We start from the raw sequence: 4719 nt of genomic DNA, 5'->3' as shown, positions 1-4719 counted from the left end.
CGAGGCGCCCGCGGCGGCCGCTGCTGCTGCGGGGCCGCGGGGACCGGCCCGGCCGCCCCTCAGCGGGGGCGTCGCCGTCGCTCGGAGGCTGCTAAAAACCGCCCTTTGGCCCGGGTAGCGTCTGCAGGTGGCCGGCTCTGCCCTGGGAAGCGCTGTAGTCCGTCTTATGAAAGACACTTTGCATTTTTGGCAGGAAAGGCCTCCCCACGCAGCTGTGTTTACCCCGTCCCGCCGCCGCGCGCCCCGCTCCCGTCTGTGTTTTGTACACGCGCCGGGCCTGCGTGGCCGGGCGCTGTTGATGCTCAAACAGGAGCTGGGTGCCCGCTGCGTCCCGGCAGCTCCGGGGTCCCGGCACATTGCCCCACGCCCGGGAAAAGACACCGAACCAGGAGGAGCTGGGCGCAAAGCACAAAGCAAGTGGTGTGTGCCCAGACCGGCCGGTAGGCGCTTCGCACACGGCTCTGCGTGCCCTCCTCTCCTCTGGTGCCCTCCCGTGCTTATCTCTGTGCCGTGGATGCAGCCCCGGAGCCTGGCAGGCTCCRGCAGCCACGACTGAGAGGCAAAACCTGGAGCAAAGCAGTAAAYGTGCAAACCACAGCAGAGCAGCGAAGTGTTGCAAAACCTAGTGATTGCCGCTTGCTCTGGGAAGTAATCGCAGYTTCTTGTTCTAGCAGGACCTGCTCAGGCTTTCCCAAATGTCCCAACATTTGACCATTTGTGAACAAAAGGGATTTTTATTTTTAAGTTGCGCAAGGTGCCTCGCGCCGTTGGGTCCCAAATGGAACGCGGGATTGTGTTTGAACAGTGTTTTCAAGTGCAGCTGGAGCGAGCAGGTTTCATGGGGATGCCAGGACTCAGCCAGTTCCTCGCTCCCGTCCTGTCAAAATAATTGCCCCCATTGTGGCGTTTTTCTCTGCAGGACGACGTCAGTGAGCGGCGCCGCAGCCGCGCTGCCCCAAGCAGAGTGGGGCCATCTGAGAGGCCGAATGACCTTGAATCCCGTCTGACTTTGTGCTGCATCTCTCACTCGATGACAAAGTTTATTGCATAAGCAAAACCCTCCTGTCAAAATACAGCTGAAAAACACTATGAAAATCTTTTCTATACCTGGTGCATTGTGTTCCCAGGACTGCCTGTTGTGCTAGCATGATGCACTATTGACGGTGGTTAAATACAGCTGAGAAACCAGACACGTGGGGCAAATAACACAGAAAATGTTTTTGTCCCAGTCTGATCCGCAGGGTAGCTAAAACAGCAACTGATGCTAAATTTACCTGGGAAAATGGATGTGTTTTCATGGTGACCAAGTTGACATGCTAGAAAACCTCAAGACTTTTAGTAGTTTATTAATTCTGTGTTTCTTTTGGCCAGGCCCATCAGGTAACTGACGGCAGGATCCCATTGCAGGATGCGCCAGGACCGTGGGTCCCAGTGTGCATCCTATGGCCACACTCGTTGGAGCTCACGTCGCTTCCCCAGTACAGGGATGCAGGTACTGTGGGCAAGGGAGGGATTTTTGTCATTTGTTTGCTTGTTTCCACACATGTCCCCGCTGCGACACGGGGGGACACGACATGTCCCGCAGTGGTGCCCGTGGCGTGTGTGGCGCCACCGGCGCTGCAGCTCGCGCTGATTCCCTTGCTGTTCCACAGGCGCTGCGAGCTGTACGTGCTGGGCATTAGTCACTTCTCTGGCTAAACTTCCAGTCGGACAACTCTGGTGTTTACAGGGCACCATCCTGCTAGCTGGAGCAGGGCAGGAGCGCGGCCTGCATCACCATTATTCACCCGGAATTTATGATTAAGAGCCGGGGCAGCAGGAGCACTGCCCCTGTTCTGCCCCGTCCAGAGAAATYGGGCATCACCTGTTTCCAGGTAGGATGAGAACAGGCCAATTCAGCACTTTAATGGCCAGGTTTATTAGGAACACTTTTAGAAACATGCTGTCACTAAACAAAATAATATATACAGCAATTTAGTTGTGAGCAGTAAAATCACAATCAAGTGATGCTGACCGCCTAAGCAGCCAAGTTGCACTAGTTATTGCCATGTATAAAACCTCTTTAACTAGCCYGTGTTTGCATTACAAAGATCAGGCAGTAAAACGAGCCCTGGTTTTGTTTTACGAGCAACAGAAATGATGAAGGAAGTGGTGCCCGCAGGGCCGGAGGGAGCGATGCCYGGCGCTGGTGCCGAGCGGGGCCGGGGCGAGCGGCCGCCGCAGTGCGCGCCCTTCGCTGCGGGCTCTTGTCTTGCTGCCGCCGAGCCCTGCGCCTTGGCCCGCAGCTCCTGCGCCGCTGCCCGTGTCCCGCGGGCCCGGGGCCGCGCTGCCCTCCCACAGCGAGATGGGGCCGCCTCTGCTTCGGACAGAGCCGCCTCGGCGCGGGGGCCAGCACCTGGGGCTCGTGTCCCCACGGACACGCTCTGGGATGGAGCCAGTGCGGGAGCTGGTGCCGCTCGGGGCTCACGCAGCTGGTTGCTGCAGCCAAGGCTCTTCATGGACCCGGTCGGTAGCTAAATAAGCCAAAGGTGAATGAGCTTCGCYGATTTGCTCTTTCTGCATAAAGGTGTCCTGGGAAAAAACACATGTGAGGTCAGCCCRGCTTCCCCTAAGTGTGCCCTGGGTGGGGAGGTGACGGCCGCCACCGGGGCAGCACCAGCCGCGGCGCCCAGAGGAACCGGCGGACCCAAAATGCCCGGGCTGGGCTTTATTGCTGCTTTCCCATGCTCGGGGTGGGGGGGTGTAAAATATTTGGTGACGGCTGCGTTTTTATAACGAGCGCCAGGCTGAGGGCTGATTACCCTCCGCGATTAGCTCGGGAACACGGACACGCTGTACCTTGCAGGACTGATTATGTAAACTTGGGTGAGAAGGTCTTAAAATACAAGTGAGGAAGCTACTGTAGCAATGTGGCGTTGTGAAAACAGTCTGATTCATGGTGACGCTGGATGTAGCCATGCTCTGCAGTGATGCATCTTCCGCTGGGGCTGTGGCGGCCTCTAACTTGCCCCAGTGTGGCTCCATAGTGGCCACACACGCTTTTCCACCTCCGGAAATGTATTTGGGAAAGATAAATATGTAGAAGGTAGCCTAGAAATGGTCCCGTATCAGTGCGTTGCGTGGGGCTGGGGTTGTTCAGCTGGTTGGGAGGGCAGTAAGCGAAAGGAGGGAGGCTGGTGGTGAGGCTGCCGGCCCCTCGGGGAGCTCGTGATGCAGCGGCGGTGGAGAGGGCGCCCGGGCCGGGACGCTGCCCGAGCAGGTGTGGGAGCGTCGGCTTTCCAAGGGGATGCGGCTCCCAACCCGGGCGGGAGCAGGAGACAGAAAGTGCCGAGCAGTCACGGGAGCCCAAGGGAGACCCTGCGGAGCGGCAGGACGAGTGGCCGGAGCGCCCTGCGCGCAGCCGGGACCGCTCGTGCCCCAGGTGCAGCCGGGGCCGCTCGTGCTGTTCATGCAGCTGGGGCTGCTCGCGCTCCTCGTGCACCGGCTGCTGTGGCAAGTGGTGCGGGGCGGGAGGTGGCTCCGTGCGAGGCCAGTCCCGCAGCTCCTGCTCTTGTGCAAGGAACCGGCTGCGCGGCATTCTGCGGCATTCCGCGGCATTCCGCGGCATTCCGCGGCATTCTGCATTGCTGCAGCAGCATGGTGCATGGTGGTGTTTCACACATCCCTGCTGCGTCCCCACTGCATCCCTGTTGGGTCCTTGCTGCCTCCTTGCTGCATCCCCTCTGCCTTGGGCTTATTTTAACACCTCTGCTCGGCCATGACTGCACGCGTGGCTGCACGTACTGCAGGGAACCCACGGCAGGTCGGGCCGTGCAGCGGCCCACGCTCTTCCTCCTCCTCCTCCTTGCGGGCAGGCAGGACCCCGTCCCCACGGGCACCAAGGCAGCGGTGACACCATGGGCCAAGCAGGGGTGAGGGCGCTGAATCACAGCTTTACTGCGCGCGGTTCCCGTAAAGCCGAGCCGAGTTCCTCGGGTGCCTTGGATTTATGGCATTTAGCTTGTCTCAGCCCATCTCCTGCTCTTCCAGGGAACTGTCCAGTGTCGGGGTGACTCAGGAGCTCAAAAATGAGTGCAGAGCTTCAGGTTTCCCCTCGCTGGAGCTGCCCTGCGGGAGCTGTTCAGGCAAGGCCAGAGGCACCGCTTGCCCGCAAGGAAAGGCAGGAATCGCCCCAGCCAACGTGCGCTTTGTAAGTGATCGTAGTGAGTGTCCGTGACAAAAACTGCCAGCCTGGACGCGTGGYGCGGGCAGCGCGGGGGTGTCCGTGGCAGGGTCCTTGTCCTCTACCTGCACTCGGTGAAGCCGCAGTTTCCCGCCTGGGAGCGCGGCACGGACGGGGTTTATCGGGGAGTGAGGCCGGCTCCTTGCAGGACGGGCTGCAGGGCTGGGCGCCGTGTTCGTGTCCCTGCACGGCCGCGGTTCCCGGCGCTGCAGCTGCAGGGCCGTGCTGGGCACCGCTGCAGCCGGGGCTCCCTGCTCCCGTTTGACACGGGCGGTTGGTGTGAGCCTGGACGGCTGCTCGGGCAGGTTGGGATCCTCCCTCTGAGCTTTGGTGCCAGCAGCCCTCATCCATCCTCTGTGATAAATGTTCCTTAGAGGCGCGGTGACGCAGTTGCACGGGAACCGGCGCTCGCAGGAGCCGGCGCCTCCTGCGCTGTCCCTGTCCCCCGCACGGCGCCGACGCGGGTGGTGGCCTCCCGACAAAGCTGCATKTTCTCG

Source organism: Nothoprocta perdicaria, unplaced genomic scaffold (genome assembly GCF_003342845.1).
Source record: "Nothoprocta perdicaria isolate Ctin4 unplaced genomic scaffold, notPer1 scaffold_12, whole genome shotgun sequence".
NCBI lineage: Eukaryota > Metazoa > Chordata > Aves > Tinamiformes > Tinamidae > Nothoprocta > Nothoprocta perdicaria.
The sequence above is the reverse complement of the archived record's forward strand: the minus strand, read 5'-3'. Positions refer to the sequence as shown.